This window comes from Camelus dromedarius, chromosome 4 (genome assembly GCF_036321535.1).
Source record: "Camelus dromedarius isolate mCamDro1 chromosome 4, mCamDro1.pat, whole genome shotgun sequence".
NCBI lineage: Eukaryota > Metazoa > Chordata > Mammalia > Artiodactyla > Camelidae > Camelus > Camelus dromedarius.
In genome coordinates, this window is record NC_087439.1 from 16,319,436 (window position 1) to 16,339,744 (window position 20,309).

The window sequence follows — 20,309 nt, forward strand, 5'->3', positions numbered from 1 at the left end:
TTCTTTCTGCAACAAGACAAGAAACTCTTGACCCCCAACACCATGACTGAGTAATACTACCAAATGCATAACAATTCAAGTAATAATGAGTGAGTCCATTAGTGCTTGTTCAGAATTATTTCATCTCTTCCAACTCCGGTATATGCTCTAAAGGGAACATTACTGATCTTTATAGAAGGACCAGGAATTTCAACTTAGTTATACTACGGAACTGAAGGGAATCAAGTTAAAGAATTCGTTTGTGTTTGTCCAATTAGGTTTTCACAGATAGAAATCGGTGAAGTCGCCCACTTTATTTGTAATCCTAGAAAACTAGATCCCTATGAATGGGCATCAGGGATTAAAAGAGGGACTAAATGACCCAAGAAAGATGGCTTGGCAAATATTCACTCCAGGAACTCACTTCATAAAGCATACAAGCTCAGATCCTGACATTACGGACTCAGCCACACTAACCAATTTTTTTGTTTTTGTTTTGCTGTTGTCATTGCTTTAAAAACTATCAAGTCATGCTATTATGATTATGGCTGTTACAAAATTAAGCACTTTGTGTACAGGATATACACTCTATGATGAAAATCAAAGACTCAACGCCTGATTATAAGGGACATAGATTTTTTTAAATCTTTTTTTTTTAATTGAAAAATAGTTGATTTACAATGTTAGTTTCAGGTGTATAGCAAAGTGATTCAGTAATATACATACATACACATACACACACACACACACACACACACACACAATTTTCAGATTCTTTTCCATTACAGCTTATTACAAGAAACTGAATATGGTTCCCTGTGCTATCCAGTAGGTCCTTGTTGTTCATCTATTTTATATATACTAGTATATATCTGTTAATCCCAAACCCCTAATTTACCCCTCCCCTCCTTTCCCCTTTGGTAACTTAGGGTTTTGGGGGTTTTTTTTGTTTGTTTTTTTGTATGAAGGGACCTACATTCTTAAAGGGAAAGAAAGGAAGCAGAGACTTGAGTTTCCAAATAAATCAGAACTATGACTCTGTACCATGAATTATCCAAATGAAACCTGATGCATTGTACAACTCATGGAGAAAAAGGTCTCCTGAAGACCATGAAGGAAACATTAGACCTTTCCTGGAAATGAAATCAAGGTGCTCTAAAAATACTTACACATCCTGTGCCTCTGCAAATTTGACCATGCTCCCCCTATCTGCTTAAAAAGCCCTCTCTATTCAAAGTCTAGGGCTCCTTCCAGGTTCTGCTTTTTTATATTTTGGATATCAACCCTTTGCCAGATATATGATTTGCAAATATTTTCTCCCACTCAGTTGGCTGCTTTTTCATTTTGTTGGTGGATTCCTTTGCTGTGCAGAAGCTCTTCAGTTTGATGTGGTCACATTTGTGGGACTTTGTTTTTGGTTGGATCCAAGAAATAATCACCAACACCAATGTCAAGGAGCTTCCACCTATGTTTACTTTCAGGAATTCTATGGCTTCAAGTCTTATGTTCCATTAAGTCTTTAATCCATTTTGAGTTAAGTTTTTTGTATGGTATAAGATAGTGATCTGGTTTCATTCTTTTGCATGTGGCGGTCTATTTTTCTTACCACATTTTATTGAAGAGACTGTCTTTCTCCATTTTACATTGTTGGCAACCTTGACATAAATTAATTGACTGTGTATGTGTGTGTTTATTCCTGGGCTCTCTATTCAGCTCCATTGATCTACATGTCTGCTTTTATGCCAATAACATACTGTTTGGATTACTATTGCTTTGCAATATAATTTAAAATTAGAAAGCATGATGCCTCCAGCTTTGCTCTTTTTTCTCAAGATTGCTTTGTCCATTTGGGGTCTGTTGTAGTTCCATAAAAACTTTAGGATTGCTTGTTCTATTTCTGTGAAAAATGCCATTGGAATTTTGATAGGGATTGAATGGAATCTGCAGATTGCTTTGGGTAGTATAGACATTTTAATATTAATTCTTCTAATCCATGGGCACAGAATACTTTTTCATTTATTTGTGTTTTCAATTTCATTTATTAATGTCTTGTAGTTTTCAACACACAGGTCTTTCAACTCCTTGGTTAAATTCACTCCTAGGTGTTTTATTCTCTTTGCTTCAATTGTAAATGGGATTAATTTATTAGTTTCTCTTTATGGTAGTTTATTGTTAGTATAGAGAAATGCAATAGAATTCTATTTATTTATTTTATATCCTGAAACATTACTGAATTTATTAGTTTTATCAGTTCTTTTTTTGGTACAGTCTTTAGGGTTTTACATGTAAAATCAAGTCATCCTCAAGTAGGGACAGATTGGCTAGATTTGGCGTGTCTGTGGGAGAAGGCGAGTTCTGGATCTTCCAACATTGCCATCTTGGACCACCTCTTAACACTTATTTAAAAGTACAACTTTGTGCAATGGATATATTAAGGGACAATTTCAACACAATGCAAATCTCACATTTGCTTATGCCCAACTTCATTCATGAGAAATGTGAAGTGAAACAACAAACAGCACCCCGCTGAAGCCAGTGCAGAAATACACAAATCACATCCATCTCAGATAGACAGACCAGTGCCCTTGGTCCACCACACATATTACAAGCCATTCCATCCACACTTGATGGTACCACCTGCCCTCTGATTTCAGGCAGCCTTCTCTTCACTGCTTCACAATAACTCACAAGCTACAGCCCTTCCCATGACATCTTTTTCAAGGTAAAGTGCCATTTTTATTGTATTACTTACATATTTCTTAACCACTTAACATCGTAAAACTTAGCTGCCGTTTTTATTAGATGCCTATCTTTTTTTTTAATGAGTCACTGACAAAGTTTTTGAGTATTATGTCCCTAGTTTAATTTTTCCCACAAGCCCTGCGCAGTGATTTTTTTTAAGGGAACACATATGTCGTATTATAGCAGAGTTATATATCATGGTGGAGAAAGAGAATTCTAAATCAAGAGTAGAATTCCAAAACCTTTTCAGTTTCCAGGTACAAGTAAAGTTGGACCTTCAACAGAGATTCAAACATAAGAAAAAAAAAGGAAAAGTATTTTAATTCCAAGTCTTTGTTCTACCCAATGATCTTGTCCATATCTCATAGCCTTCATAAAGACCTTAAATATCCTCAATTACTATCCTCTGATTAAACCACAAGTGAAGGAGACTCCACAATTTCCTTGGGTGACCCATTTTGTTTTTTTAAATTCCTCACCTGATAAATTTCTAAGACTTGCTTAAATTGTTTCAAGGCTCCGAAAAGCCGTTTCTATCTGTATGTTACCCGCAGATGGAGAAAAATGTATAGATTCTATGATTATTTCCTAATTTAACAGATGACTCATCTTAGAAAAAGAGCTGTGTACACACCCACATGGATTATTCATTCACTCAGACCACGTATGTTTACTGAACAGCTACTACGTGCCAGGAACTGGAGCAGAGCAGGAGACCAGCAATGAATCCAATGGATGGGATTCCTGACTGCAGTAGACTCACACGCTGGTGGAGACAGCAGGGGCTACATGACCTATCACCTAGATAAATATATCAATATAAACTGATGGATAATTAAGGGTTTGCTGAAAGATGACAGCAAGAGGAACTGATTTTGTTTGGTGGGTTAGGGGAAGGTTTCTCTGAGGAATTAATATGTAAACTGAGATCTCTGTGATGACTAGGATTTATCTGGGGAAGAGAAGGGATTAGTACTGTAGGCAGAAGGGGTAGTAAATGGAAAATCTTTCATTACATATGAAAAAAAAAAACAAAAACAAAGAGAAGCCCAGTGTGCCTGGAGCCTGGTAAGCAAAGGGACAGGACTAGCACAGGATACAGGCATAAGGAGCCAGGGGACCAAAAAGGTCATACATATTAAAGATGTGTGATTGTATCCTGAGTGAAATGGGAACTTGTTACCAAGGTTTAATCGAGTGAGTGATAGGATCTGATAAAGATTCTGCAAAGATCAGCTGACTACTGTGTGGAGAGAGAAGTGAATTCAGAGGCTGAATAACAGAATGGGAAGATATGTAAGTAGAGAATGGTGACTGCTAGCACCTGCTAGTTTAGACCGTACCATTTGCTAATCAGTTGGGTTTAGACAAGCCACTTAACTTAAAACCTAATGATTTTAAGTTAGTTTCTTCTGCATATTGGGGAGAATAAAACCGCCTATGCCAATTTTATACTATCACTGAGAGGAATGAGTAAAATAATGTATGGTAAAGCACTGCAAAATCCTGAAGGTCTCATATAAAAATAAGATATGATGAACTGGAACCATATAGCTTAGATTGTCTAATATACTTGAGTTACTTTTGATAAATACTATAGGCATTTTTGTCTTTAATGACCACTACATATTAAATGAATATTGTAGTTATATATTTCTTATAAAAAGCTAAAAAATGTGTTTTTTAAGTAAATCAAACTTTAGTACTGAGAGGAAGTACATTTTAAATTACATTTTAATGTAAGAACTGAGGGGGTAATTGAATCACAGATGTCATCTAGAACACGTATAACCTTGTGTTTGGACTTCCCTATAAGGTATTATTTTTATTCCCATCACTGAGTCTGATCTTAAACAGATGGCTGGATTGGTGATGTGTCAAAACTTCAGGGGTTAATATTAAGGCATTACCATTTGATTTCAAATATAGAAAGTCAATAAATACCTCTATTTGAGGTCTACTTATATTTGGTGATTCTAGTGACATCAGTGGGTGATACTCCTGCAAAGTTGGTTACAGAAGATTCAAAGAGTTTAGAAAAGAAAGAGGAATTTTCTTCACTTGCTGTGACAATTCTAGTGCCACCATGCATGGTCATGTGCTGGGGAAACACGGCACCATCACATGAGAGGCATCTCCACACATGTGCCAAGACTCCATGTAAGTCCTGCTTAGTGAGCGACATGAGACATCAACTCATCCAGAGGTTTTCTACATCGACTTGATGCTTAAAGGTACGTGATGTTACATAAAAAGATACTCACTATACGTTTCTGTTTCAAAAGATTTCCTGAAATGTATTTGAGCTATCATATTCTTGTTGAGTAATATTTTATAATCAAAGAATCATGGGAAATATTAACATTCTTGGATAATAATAGGGCCTAAAAGATAGTGAGAAATGAACAAAAGCCATTAGAGAAGGTCATAGGGATTAAATAATATTCCTGGGTATTGATGACAAAAATATATGAACTCATTCAAGAAATGCAGAATCCAGCAAACAAACTATATACTAGGCAATGGGGATTTTAACTTAGACTATTAGAAAAGTACATTTGATTAAATAACACAAGTAGAAGACATGGCAGTAAGATCCAATAAGCAAATCAAAACTTCTGCCTAGATTTGCTTATTAATTGGTGGCCAGAGAATCACAGGTATGGCCATGTGTTCGTCAATCAACACCCAATGTATAATGAAACATTTTAAGATTACACAGAGACCAGAATAACCATTCTAATTCTCTTGCTATCTACTAAGAATCTAAAATTGACAAACGATTATTTTTCTTCAGAAGTCCATACACCAAACGCACATCAGTAACAAAATTAAACTGTTATGTTTTCATGAAAACTAGTTTTTAATGGAAAAACTCTACATTAACCACTTTCTATCAAGCCCATGTAAAAATGGGTCTAAATTAAACTGTAGTTATTACCTCTAATTGCAGCCTCATTTTTGCTTTTTACACAAATTGCAATATATTTTCCCCGTGAGGCTCCCTGAATTCAATATCCCCATTAGTTATGAAAGATTCAGTTATCCTAGAAGCAGAGAAACAGATAAGGAACTTAAGAATTGATTTTTTTTAAAGCCTGTACAGTTGGCTGTAACAAGAAACAAAATCAGATTTTGAGATGCTAGGAGAGAAGCAGCCCAAAATACATCCGCAGTGCTGATAATATCGCCTAAGAGAGACAAAGCTTTTATTCTTAAAAGAAAAAAAAATTTACAGAGCTTGGTTTAAAAAAAATTGAGAGGAAGGAGGAAAGGGTGAGAGAGAATTAAGGAAAGGGGGGGTGGGGGTGGGAGAAGGAGAAGTTTCAGGGGTAAAGAAGACAAATGAGCACCTAGGAGGATCTTAAAAATGCCCTCAATGCTAGACAGGACCTCGAAAAGGAACACACCACAGGTGAATCACTCCCTATGATGACATTTTCTTAGGCAAAAATTATCGATATGTTTATTACTTATCAAAAGCTACAGATGTGAACTTTATGGGAGGAGTATTTTCAGGGTGGGTTGTGCAGGAGAGCATGATAAAATGACGGTTTGCTACGTCAGGATGGATACGGATTATAAAGGCACCAGGGAACAAATAATGACAAAGCACGGCCTCCTACAAAGAGAGAAAATGAAACTGTCTTTTGCAAAGAGTCACTGATCTGTTCTATTTATCAACTAGAAATACAAGTGAAGAATAAAATAGTAATATTGTATCCATAATATAAAGTAATGCAGTTTTGATTTTAGTATAACCATACAGCTAAAAAAAAGAAGATAAAGTTATACATTGATCCACTTCCCACAGTTTTCATCACTTTAAAGTGTCCTGATTTGCACCATGACCCCAATGAAAGCAGTCCAGTAGAGGCTAGTAGTCTTGTTGCCAGCAGATGTAGCCAGTGTCCAGGTTTTTGTCCCGTCCCAGAAAGAATTCAGAGACACGACGCAGAGGTTAAGAAAGTAAAGTGGGGATTTATTAAGGGAGAGATAGTACGCTCTCAAAGGGAGAGCGGGCAGGCTCAGGTGAGCAGCTGCCCTGAGTTTCTTTGGCAAGTTGGTTACCTAGAGTGTAGAAATGAGTGGGCGGAAGAATCGCTGGGGAGGGAGGGATTCGGGGTCGTATTCCCTGATTTCCTCTGCCTTCCAGAGGGGAGAAGGGGCTTTTGTCCTTATTTAGTCTGGATCAGAAGTGTCCTGGTGTCAGTGAATGATGGGTACTTCTAATCTGCAAGGCTAATTTTATTGAAATGAGGGCATAATGAGCAAAAGGTTACATTCAGACACTGAGATTCCTGCTTTTTCCCCCCTTTCTTTGTCAGCCTTCAGGCCACTCATCATCCCAACAGGTGTGACCACTTATCAGCCCAGAGGTTCCTGCTTTTCTTTCTTTGCCTAGGGACCTCTAGTGCTTACATGATGATTTCCTGCATTTGGCCTATGCCCCTCTTTCTGTCCAATTTCTGCCATTTGGCCTGTGTTCCCCTTTCTCTGCTCATATCTAGCTATCTGCCTGCTCTAACAGTCTGGGTGACTATCATTTTGGTTCTTCCATTAATTTGCTGGGCAACTTGAGGAAATTCACTTACCCTCTTTGGACCCCCTTCTAAAATGCCAAGGTCCCTTTCCACTCTCACATTGTATGCATCCATAAAATTGGCCACCGTCACAGTGATGGGGTTTAGGACATTGTTACCCCCAAACATAGCACCTTGACATATTGAATATCTGATGCTGAAGGAGTTTGAGAAGCTGGAAGTTCACTCTGATCTTCCCCAAACCCTTTCTCCTTCTTCCCTGCAACAGGTCATAAAACCCTCACGTGAGACGTATCCTCCCCATTCCCAGTAGGAAGGAAGACATTCTTATCACTAGAGACAGAGAATTCGGGGCCAAGAAATCTATACAGACAAACTTTGTTAAACTAACTCTTAACTTACTAGTATTCGTCACCACTTAGTAACTCTAGCCCAAACCCCTCTGTCTTATCAATCCTTCACAAATTGATTATCTTTTTTTAATCTAAAAGGTATAAAAAGCTTCCTGCTCTGATCTCTTCTTTGAGTCTTCATTTTCTTCTGAAGGCACCCATGGGTACATAAAAATCTAATAAAATGTGTTTGTTTTCCTTCTGCTCATCTGTCATAATCAGGTTAATTCTTAGATCCAGGCAAAGACCCAAAGAAGGTAGAGGAGAATTTCTCCTCCTCTACAACAGCAAGAAAAAAACATAAATATAGTGACATGAAGACTATAACAAGATGAAACATAGTATTTATATAGGACAAGGGGGTGTAAATATTTTGGGGGTCAGTCATAGGATGGGTTTCATACTAAGTATGACTGAGGGTGGCAGGCATCCCTGTATGATAATGAGGTGGGTAAAGCTATAGACTAGAGGTGAAGGCTATGGTTTTCTTGTCTAGTATGAAACAGGCAATGTTAAAATGGTAATACTGGGCATCACACAACTGGGAAGTGAGGTGGTGAAACAGTGACCCCAGAGGCATTGGTTCCAGTCAGTTTCCAAACAACCACAGGTCTCAGTAGATCTTGAGGAGAATGACAGGATGACATATTTGAGCAGGATAATTCTTCCTCAGGGTGGACCCCGGAAGTCAAAGACTACCATGACAGGGACCAGTAGGGACCAGCAGGGGCTGCTCCTGTTTTGCTACTGTCATTCATTAGCAATGGTCCCTGGTGGGGGGTGGGGGGGTTAGCATGCGTAAGGTCTTGGGTTCAATTCTCAGTCCCTCCACTAAAAAAAAGAAAAAAAAATTAACCAATTAAACAATGGTCCCTAGAGTTGGAAAAGGCCTTTTCACAGGATTTTCTGACTCAGTGACTTTCTGGCTTCAACAAGATTCTCAGAAAACCATTTCCTCCCAAGTCTTTGGGAGGAAAGTCTTTCAATCATTCAAAGTGATTATGGTGATGATGTAGGCTGACCGAGAAAAGTAAGACACTGAGTAATCAAATGAGTAGAAGCTTGGTTTCCTTGTCAACTGCCAAATCCAGACACACTCCTTCCCTTAGCCCAGTCATCTCCTTGAGTTTATTTGGTTAAAGGCTCAATTTTCAACTTTACTTAGAAAAGAAGCTTCATTTACCAGACCACAGGCTCCTTCTATAAGAAGTCAATGACTCTTTCTCCTCCTCTGGTCACAGATTTTTCTCAGTTGTCATGTTAATTGATCACAATTAACAGTAGCTATTAATTATTCTATCCCTCTGGGGATTCTCAGAAGTCAATTTTATTAAGTGCCTTCCTACTTGTAGTTTTTATTTGTTTTTTTATTTTTGTCTTCTTTTCTGTTCTATGGATATAGTATATTTCATACAACGAAGGGGGAAATTTTCAGTTCTTTTTAGGATTTTTACTTCCAGCCCCAGACCAATCTGCGTGCCCCTAGATTTATTTATTCTTCATTTCACCTCCACTCTTTTTTTTTTTTTCCCTGTCTTTACTCCACAATGACCAGTGGAAAATGAATGGATTTCTTCAGCAGATTTAGTTTCCATTTCAAACTACGAGTGATTGTATTTCTCTCCTCACTCCTTACTGTAGAGGATTCCGAGATCTTTTATTCTCTCTTCTACACTCCAATCTCGAACTTCAGCTTTATTTACTCTAAAAGTTAACAGTTGCCCTGCCTTCTCTACCCTGATGTCTCTCTTGCTTCACTGCCCACCTAATTTATGGTTTATCCCCTACATTCATGCTCCTAATAGTCGACTTAGCTTTTTTAAATTATATGATGTCACATCATTTGCTAAGCATTTCCTATATAATCATTATCCCCCATCTCCTCAAAGAGCGTCCTTTTCTTCAGGCAGGGATTGAGCCTTGCCCTTGGTAAAGAAACCCCAGAGAAGGTAGCACGTTGCTGAGCATTCTAGAAGTGCCAGTACCTTCCTGTTGATTTAAATGGAATCCTCTTAAGCTCCCACAACTTCCTCTCCCTTCGTTGGCAGCCTGTACTTTCAGGCTCTGATCACGCTGAGGACAAAGTAGTGAGATTTTCTTTGGTTTAAAAACCCCACAGACACATTGTACCCTGTTTGTCATTTTCTTCCCCTTACCGTTGCCTTTGTTTGGTCTCATTTTTTGCCCTCTCCTAACAGCCCATAGACTGTAATCCCCAACTTCATATTCAAATCTTTTATTTGATTAGTCACTTTCACTCCTCAACTATGAAATCAAAAATTTCCTTTCTTAGATTTGTTGTGGCCTCCTTAAAAAGCATGTATAATTCCATTACATTTTTTAGGACAGCACATTTTACTGTTCTTTTGTTCAGCCTACTAGACTTTACAGAATAGTAGGAGGAAAAATCTATTCAGATGAAGAATCTTTTTTTTTTCCCCAGTGATTGGAATCCTTATGTTCCTGCCTTTCTTCAGTGAATGGGTGTAATTATGTGTATGGGAAATTAAAGTATTTGCTATGATAATTATTCACTCCTCTAAAATAGGAGAGTAATTATAATGTCAGCAACAGATTGCATGAGGTACTACTGTAGCTCTCCTTTTAAATCTGCTCAAGAAATGGATCTGGGACATCAGTAATTAATATTAATTTCTCAAAAATACTTTTTTATTCACTTGGAAAACACACTAGAAAGCCTTCATACTTCCAATTTCATTCTCGAAAACTCTCTCCAAATATTCTTTTTAAACAAGGCCCTGACGACATCTGGATTGACTTTCACGTAGCCAACTTCCATTATTTTATGATGCTAGGCTATTTCTGAAAAATGAAATTTTAAAACAAAATGATTTTTAGCAGTGCCCTTTATCCTTGTTAGCAAATGCAAACTTTCCCATTCTATCATTTCACTCAAAGGTCAGCTATAATATTTAAAAGATCTAAGTGGAACTAATCACAAATTTTGGCTCAATGCTTTAGTATTTCATTCCCTACTATTACCGAAGTTACAAGAAACTGAAAATATTACACATTGAATAATTATAGTTTGTACTATTTCGGAGAGGTAAGGTTAAATAGAAATATTAGTTTTATGGGGAAATCATTAAAGACCTATAAATGAGCTGAGTGAGTATCATTAATCTATAGAAAGGGAAAATGTATATCCTTAAAAAACCATCTGAGCACTTCTTTGAAAAGTATACTTAACCTTCGGTTAATCACATAAATGGATGAGAAGATTACGATAGATAATTTCAGTTTCTGAGTGGTGGGAAATAGTCACAAGAGGAAGCAAATAGAAAACATGGCCCCACATGGTACAAATAACAGTCATGAAAAACAGGCCAATGTAGACTACAGTTACCACTAATAGAATGTCTGTCCGATGCATGGCAGGGTATAGAAAAGCTCACAGCAGAAACTGCTACCTCATGGCTACAGGTCTTTGGTACGCAGGTTAAGTGAGCAGCAGAAATTGTGTTCCGGGTACTTTTCTTGTAATCCCCTGGCTTCTCCCAGTTTCCACTCCTAGCTGAGTGTTCAGCCCTCTGTCATTTGGAAGTGGTCTCTCCTGGATGTCTTAGTCACACTGAATGAACACAATCAAGCTGTTCAGCTAGGTTTCCCCATGGAAACCTATAGATCTTTCTGTAGATCTTACAGTCAAAAGCAAATGGGAGTATTTACACCTGGAAAGGCACTTTAGATCACCAGGTCCAACTGAAGTCCTAAAAGGTGCTAACTGTCCAGGGTGATCCAGCCCACCCCAAGTCTTTGTCACAGTGCAGAGATCAAATCCCCTCTTCAAAGTCTCCCCTCCCAGGTAACTGAGTGAAGAGCAAGGTTTCAGGAGCCTGGGGGAATGGTGTTCCTGTAGGACTTATATCTAAAACTGTTATCTACATTTATATATTACTTTCCTTTGCATTATAAACCTTTATATATAAAAGCTCAAAATTAAACCCTTACATGAAGATAGAAAAGCAACTGGCAAGATCATAAAACATTTTAATCATTATTATATTAGTATCATTAAAATTCCTCCAAGAAAAATTTGCTTCTTTCTTCAGAAAGTAACAATGTTAAAAGCTAAGTTTCTTTTTTTTTTTTAACCAAGTCTTCAGATTATGAAATGTGGTTCCTCCCCTTTTACAGGTATTGAATATTGGTGCACTGTGCATACTTTTATACAAGCTAGGACTCTCAAAATTTTTGACTTTAGCACAACAGCCCTCACCTCGTAGACCAGGGAGAATTACACATAGTTCACAATTTACAAAGTGTTCGGTATACTGAATGTTACTTAGAAGAAGGTTTTGAATAAATAAAAGTATAAGTGCTATAAAACTGGGACTCTCTGGTTTTACTTTATTTTCCTTTTTATATAGACAGGATCCATCTACTCAACAGGATTGTGGCCACAGGCATTAAATTTGAATCATGGCTGGTGACAGCAGCCCCACTGATGTGTAAGACAAGGAAACGTGTACATATGTAAGTTTAAAGAGTGCCTGTGTAGTCACGGAGAAGTTACAAAAGCAGTTCCAGGACAAATCAAGTGAGTGAGAATAAAAGAGAAAACAAAGGAATATTCTTATATCGCAAATAAGAATGATATTAATGATGAATCCAGACTGAGTGTTCTGAGCACTTTTCATGTGTTATCCACTGACTCCTCACAACATGCTAAGACTGTAGGCACTTTCCAAAGCAATATTTTTTTTTAAGATGATGAAGCTGAGGCGACAGGAACTAAACAGCAGAGACAGGGTCTGAGCTTAGGCAATCCGATTCCAGGGTCACAGAGCTTGACTGCCTCTCTTTACAAGGACCAAAGAATTTCTGTCCTGGTCGAGTGGACTACCATCTCAACCTGTGAATCAGCTGTCACTAAGCCTCTCCCTTTCCATGATCTGTCAGAGACGGTAGGGTATAAAAGAGATTTGAGAGACAGACTTAAAAAAGAAAGAGATGATCTTTGCCATTAAGAATATTCCAATGATCACATATCAAATAGGTGGCAGAAAATGATTATCTTGAGCAGGGGTCAGCAAACTTTTTCAATATGAGACCAGATGGTAAATATTTTAGACTTTATGAGCCATCCAGTCTCTGTGGCAACTACTGAGTTCTGCTCTTATAGCAAGAAAGTTGGCATAGAAAATACAGTAACTAATGGGTGTGGCTGTATTCCAATAAACTACTTCCAAAAACAGCTGGGGAGGGGGCAGCTCAGTCATAGTCTACAGACCCTTAATCACAGTCACCAGCTGACATCTCATAAAAAGGAGTGAATCCTAATCATTTAATTTTCCAGGAGGTGGTATTTCTTTTATCCAAAACCCATCAACACCCCAGCAGCCATGGGATTCGGGAATGGTCTTACCATTTTTGAAAAACTAACACAACTTTATATGCCTGCCCCCAAATTTAATGAAATTGTAGCCACTGTCAACAATCAAAAAATTAATTTTGCATTTTCCAGAAAGGATGAACCTTTTAGCAATTCTGGAAATCATGAAATATTAGTGCTCATCAGTGTTCTAGGAAAAAAAATCTATCATCTCCTGTGGGATCACTTCTCTGTACAAAGGCACCAGTTTTGTGTTATACATAGGATTACATTTTATCATTTGGTGCTGAGTCATTAGCCAAGGTCTCTTCTTATTCTCATTCAGGAATAGATACGCACCTCTCTCCTGGGAGAGACCAGTATAAAGTCATTTGTTGCCAGTGTTGTTTAATATTAGACATTATTCAAGTTACTTTAATCAACAATTTCCAAAGGATCTACTTCATGTCAAACTGATCTCATTACTAGATAATTTTGACTATTAGTCATAACATATGGATAGATAAACAATTGGTCAGGCATACAAATATTCTGTTTTTCCCTAATACTCCAAGAACCGATGAGATTTAATGTTGATGGATGACGTTTCAAATGCTTTTCTATCATATATTCTAAGATGCTGAAATAAAATCTTAAGTCTAACCACTCATTAAAATCAAACAACTCAGAGTGTACAGTAAGATCCTTTCGTGTGTAGATTACAGGTGATGGCAGAAAAAATTATTTCTTCATCTCTCTACCAAAAGTTTTATATTTACTGTGTGCTAAATAAGTTGACTTTCCTATAGAGCCAATAATTAAGCCTCTTACTTCACAACGTCTGAGTTGACTCAGGAGAGAAAAAATAAGTTTACCATCTAGAACTGGTGTAGCCCTGGGGTCATGCCTCTTTTCCCAATAATTTAACTCCCAAGATTGTGTATTCAGTTCATGTTTTAAAGACTTCAAAACTTCAAATGTCCTTTTGTCTGTTATCATTGATTGCTGTTAAACTAAATGTTTCTCACTCTGTAATCAATACTTTCTTACAAAAATAAACCCAGGCACTGACAAACAACTCTGCAGCCCAGCGCAACCTTCCTGAGAGTGGACAGCATGAAAAACTGCTACTCCCAAGAATTTTAAAAGATCGCATTGACTCTGGTGCTTATTACAATTTTTTACAAGTTTCTTACAGCTGAATCATTCCACTGTAACAAGACTTTATTAAATTAGACAGCTATTGAATCATAAGCTTTCTGAGAATAACAATTAACCTGACTTTGTCCTTTATTACTGTTTCAAATCGTTGCAACCACACTGCTCCTGTTCATTTTTACATCTTTGGTGACAAAGTTATTAAAGTGCAGTCACTAGATAAAATGAGGGTACAGAAGGCAAACAGTGATGAGTGTTTCATGAGTCTGTTCCACACGACAATTTGAAATGGCACTGCTAACTTTTTTTTTTTTTTACAAAAGAAGCTGTTGTGCTTTTGGACCCCAAATGCAATGTGTATTTTTATGTGGGACTTCCATTTGACACACTGTAAGAGATGAGTTTCTGGCTCTTGCAAGCACCTGACTTCCAATTATTTGTTCATTAAATGAATTCACTCTCTTAATACAACTTCCACTGGGAATCATGGTGGACTTGAGGCATGAACAGCCAGCAACAAACCTAAGATTGCCACCAACATGCACCATGCGTGATCTCCCCCTCCAATACTAATCCACTCAAACACCAAATTCCGAAAGCATATAACTCTATTTTCCATCAGTAAGTATTTCGTGGTCTTGGTAGAAGCTATAGCAAGTTGGGAAGAATAACGCCAAAGATTTCCAAGTACACAAGCATGAAAATAAGCCCTTCAAGTGCATACACCTTAAATAAGTTATGGCATTTTCTCGCCTTCATGTTTATTAGCAAAAAAAGAACCCAAGGAACAATGACTTTAAATCATTTGAAACTTGCGTGTGTTTATCCGTGACAAACAGCAACGAAGGCATTTACAATTTTTATTAGCAGCAGTTGATATTTACTGCCAACTGAGATGGTTTTGTATTACAATGAAGCAATTCAATGAACCAACCCCAAGGTTTTTCAAAAGATGCTCTCTATTTCTTGTTCCAAGATAGCACCTCTATGCCTTAGCTCAAAATTGCCACCAAGTGGATGGCAAACACTGGTCTAATTGTAACTGTATAGCAAACGGCTGCTTCCGACGTGAGAAGAGTTGAACAAATCACATCCACGGGCATTTTCTAAATACCTGCTATGCACAAGGTGCTCCTTTAGACACGACAGATGAAATATAATCTGATTATGTGGGAGAAGATCCAAGTCCTCTCAAGGGCCCCTCACTACAGGTGCCAAGGTTGTCTAGATCTTAATACATACACGTATTTCTCTCTTTATAATCTATGTGGGAAATAACCTATTGATGCTACTCTGACTGAGAACAAGGCCAATACCCAGACTTTGGGGAAAGTTTTCCTACTGCCAATAACTGTTTAATTACATGCATAAGGAGCTCCCAAACACATAAAACTGGAGTCTCTTCTAAAAAACCACTGATAGTATTCAAGAGACCAATAAATCGGAGGTTACGTGGACCCCCTTTACAGTCCTTCATGGAGATACTGCTCCAGACGTGATCGTGGTGATAAATAACTCACTGCAGGACTATAAGCAGGGAGAGGCAGGCACACAGATGAGAAGCATCTGCATTCCCAGCTTGTGAGCTGCCTCTCCTCCCGCTGGGACACACTGACCTTTCACACCGCAGAGCCTGGTGGACACGAAACCCCAGAGGAAGAGACTCGATAAACACATTTGCTAAACCAATGCATTTAATGAAATATCTAATTTATTCAAATGAGTAATTCGAAGTCCTATTTAGGCTAATCTTCAGTGTCTAGTATTATTTATTTTCCACCATAAAACATAGCTTCTCTCTTGGAAGCATGGGCACCAAAGGGAGGAACCGTAACTTTTAATGGGTGCAGTTAGATCTTGAATTTTTTATCTGAAAACCATAAAGCTTTTAAAAATGAATTTGCAAATGTAATTGAGCTTCTAATAGCTGCTGCTGATAGTAATTAAAGAAATCTCATTTCCCTAAATTAAACATAATGAAATGTTTTTTAAGATCAAATAAAACCAGAAAATGCCATCCGGCTGATAGAATTTGCCTGTGAAAGTGGTGTTCTGGAGTTTGCTGAGAAGCCTCCGCTGCCAGCAAAAGCCAGTGGCTTATAGGGTGATGGGTACCGTGGATGTCATTTCCGCTGTATCACATCAAATTTTACTGACTGATAACCAATCTGAAAGGCAGTATAGTGCAAGGCGTCACACTGTGGTGCTTATGCAAATGAAACAGATATCCTTTAAAGCTCTTCCATTAAGGGCCTTTAAAGAGTTTGTTATTTAATTAAATGTCAGCATGTCCTCAGTTCAACTTGTGCATTTCACAAATTGTGCATTAATGTTTAATTTTTACTTTTACTTTTGCCTTTTCTTAAAGTAAAAATGGCACTTGGGGACCATGAGTGACTGCCTCACCCTGGTCTCTGTTAACAGGCAGGGAAGTGTTTCGGTTGCTCAGAACTGATCATTACCTCCCCATTTCTTAATGGTCTCCCAGAAAAAGATATCCTGAGTTTCCTTCTTGATTTCAGCAGTTTACCAACCTGGTAGTCAAGAAGATTTTCCCTCAAGATGGATCAAAGTAGTTTGTGTCTTAATTTAATTCCTTACCTTATTATTTGGACTTCTACCAATCCAAGAAACAATTAATCTCACAACTCTTCATAAAAATGCTTTATTTCAGGAGAAAGTAATTAGGTCAGCCTTTAGTCTTGTATTACTAGACACCCCACCTCTCATATAGGGACAACCCTTTATCTCCACACTTACGTATGGTATGAAGGATGATGAATCTTGTGGCTCGTCACCAGTTCTTAATTATTTTGCCAACTTTCTCCATTATTTTTGCATTCCCTTTAAAAATGGTTCTCTAAATCAAATATAAAACTATAGCAAAAGTTAGGTTAATGTCAAGCTCAGGCAAAAAACCACTGACGGATTTTATTAAGTCCCAGTGCCGTCTGTTGCCTTCCCCTACCCCCATACCAATTACCACTCCCTCTACCCTGCCTTTAACAGCCTTCTCCACTAAGAGTCTTTCATTTGCTTGCTGAAGTACACATAGCACATGGCCAACAAATAGGTATCTTTGACTGATTACTGATCTTTTTAAATCCAAAGTCATTTATTTTTTATTTTTATGACGTATGTATATATGTTATACAATTTACAATATGGTTTGTATTCGCACAAATGCTAGCTTGTACCTCACAGTCTACAAGTTTCCTTCTTACGTACGCAACATTGTTTCCAAGCTGTAGCTATGTTGATGCCTGTCAATGAATGATTTTTACCCTTTCATCTCTAATGACCCTGATTTTTTTCCTCCATCCTTGGTTCTTTGATTATCTTGCCCACTGACATGATGATTTGTTTTCTTAATCCTAATACACCCCACTGCCTGCATTAATTCACGCACTGACTATTTAGTAATTGCTTTCTTCATGCCAGGTACTCAGTAGGTGTCGCCAGTTCAATTCAGAATTAAGACAAGTTTCCTGTCCTGGATAGAAATCAAATCTAGTCAGTGACACCCCTTTTAATAAAAGTAAAACCGTCATTTTAAATCATTTTATTTTGTGCCTCTGGTGTTCAAAGTATAAATTAATGTCCTAGTTAACATTCCTTTCAAACTGATGGCTAAGAATTTAGTAATATTCTGTTTGTTTATTTGGATGCTCATTTACAGGTTCCATTATGAAAATTTAGTGAGCTTTAGCAATACATTCACTTTTCTGTATGTGCATTACACTTCAATTAAAAAGTTAAAAAAAATAGGAGAAAAAACAGGTGAGTTAGATACACCAAGAGCCTGATGCATGAAAAAAGTGAGAAGCTAGACTTCATTAAAATGAAAAACTTATGTTGTATGAGAAGCACTGTTAAGAAATTGAAAAGATAAGCTGCAGACTGGGAGGAGATCTTTGCAGAACACGTATCTGATAAAGGACTGGTATCTAAACTATTCAAAGAGCTCTTAAAACTCAATAATAAGAAATCAAACAATCCAATTTAAAAGATCTGAACAGATATCTCACCAAAGAAGACATGCAGATAGCATATAAGCATAGAAGAGACGCTCAGATCATATGTCATTAGGGAAGTGGAAACTGAAAGAACAACTAGGTATCGCTACACACCTTTTAGCCCGGCTAAAATCCAAAACACTGGTATCAGCAAATGCTGGAGAGGATGTGGAACAATAGGAACTGTCATTCATTGCTGGCGAAAATGCAAAATGGTACAAGCAGTTTGGAAGACAGTGTGACAGTATCTTACAAAGCTAAACACAGGGTTCGTATATAATCCAGCAATCATGGTCTTTGGAACTCATCAAAATAAATTCAAAACTTATGTCCACACAAAACCTGCACATGAATGTATACAGCAACCGTGGGGGCTCAGGGCACTCTGCCCCCAAATATTCCAAAGTGGCATATTGATTATTTCTGAATTTTAATTATTTAAGAAACAGCTAGTGCAAGGAAAAACACTCTGACTCCCCTCTTTTCTTTTGAAAGTGGGAAATAAGTCTCCTGTGTGAAGGTATCCTCCCTAACCAGGAGGATAGAAAGCACCTCTGTCAGCAGTCAGGGATTCAAGGCCAAGGAAGAAACAAACATCATTATTTCCTTGTTAGTGTGCTACTCCCACACAAGCCCCCTTGTTTTGTTAAATCCTCACGAATAATTATTTGTCTAAAAATAATTTATAATAACCCTTCTATAAACAGCCTGATTGGTCACTGTGGAGATTCCATTTCTATGAGACTTGCAAACATATGAATTAAATTTGTTTTGGTTTTTTCTCCTGTTTATCTGTCTGTGTCAATTTAGTTATTAGACCAGCCAAAAGAATCAAATGCACTGGAAAGGGGCTTGTTCCCCTCGCCAACATTTGGCATCGTCTGCAAGATGCTAGCTAGACCCCCACTTCTCCGCCCAGCCCCACCTTGAGGCTGCTGCCACAGAGAGATCCTGGGACCTCTGACAAGAACGAGCAGCAAAGGGGACTTCTTACTAAGTCAGCCTCCTGGATCTCTGGCTGCTGGATCTGATGGAAGTCAAAGTGACGAGAATCTTTTTTTCTCTCTTTCTAAATTTAGATTAGCAAGAGAAAATACGTGTGGAACTAGTTTCTTGGACATAGCAGCTCTGGTAAATTTGGTAATGAGTATTGATCCTTTTCCTCCCAAAGGTCATCACTGTTTCGGTCTTTGTCCTCTGTGTCATTTGTCATAAGGAGGGGAAACCAGAGGGCAAATGCAGTCAAAGGCCCTATCAGCCTGCTGTTCAAGCTGACCTCACAGACTGGTGAGTTAAGGGTTCTCACCAGACTTGGCACCTGTTTAGACAAACTTCACTATAGATCCTCTAAGGAAAAACTGAATGAGGTTTCTCCTTCTGTCTTGTTCTAGGTCGTGAGAGCTTGGCTTTATGACCAGTGAGAATATCCTCTCCAGTCTCTGCCATCCAGAAGATACGCTTACCGTGGTGCATTTCATGGCCGGTCAAATAGACTGGGGTTCCGAAACACGAAGTCATGAGCAGCACTCTCCTTGTTCAGCTGTGCCAGCTCTCAGGTGAATTTGTCATAAGGGGTTCCAGGCCATGAGGGGCCTTTATCATCTCAACCTTTGCTGCTCTGTTAATGCTGGGAAAATCCCATTCCAGTAGCGTCTGCCCAGTGTCACACAGCAGATCTATGACGGGAGGCATCCCACACTCTTGAGGGAACACCATTTTCACTACACCATTCTTACCACCTATAGCAACAAAGGGCTTTTACTTTCTTAGACTAACTCTAGGAGTGAACTTTTTAGATCTTTTAAGGGCTGCTTATTTGAGATGCCTCTTGAATCTTTGGTTAAGTCATGAAAAGGCTTAGTTTCAGTAACTATTTGAGATTAATAAAACATCCTACTTGCCAATGGCCAGACAATAGAGTCTATAAATTGACTATATTTAAAAGAAAAACAAAATAGAGAGCTCTTTTTCTAAAACCAAATTAAAACGTGATAAAGGAAATGTGTGTGTGTATGTATATACATATATATAGATAAAGATATAGCTATAGATATAGATATATAATGGCTAGCCTTAGGGACTACCTAACAAGATAAAATAGAAATTATACTTAAAAAAATCCAATTTAAATCCCCCTTTTTAA

The 20,309-nt window shown here is 37.9% G+C and overlaps 1 protein-coding gene across 13 annotated transcripts in view; it reads right to left on the minus strand.

The window, feature by feature from the left end:
• Window positions 1–20,309, minus strand: part of NCKAP5 (NCK associated protein 5) — a 918,970-nt gene that overhangs the window by 430,484 nt on the left and 468,177 nt on the right. The gene's annotated exons all lie outside the window — the stretch shown is intronic.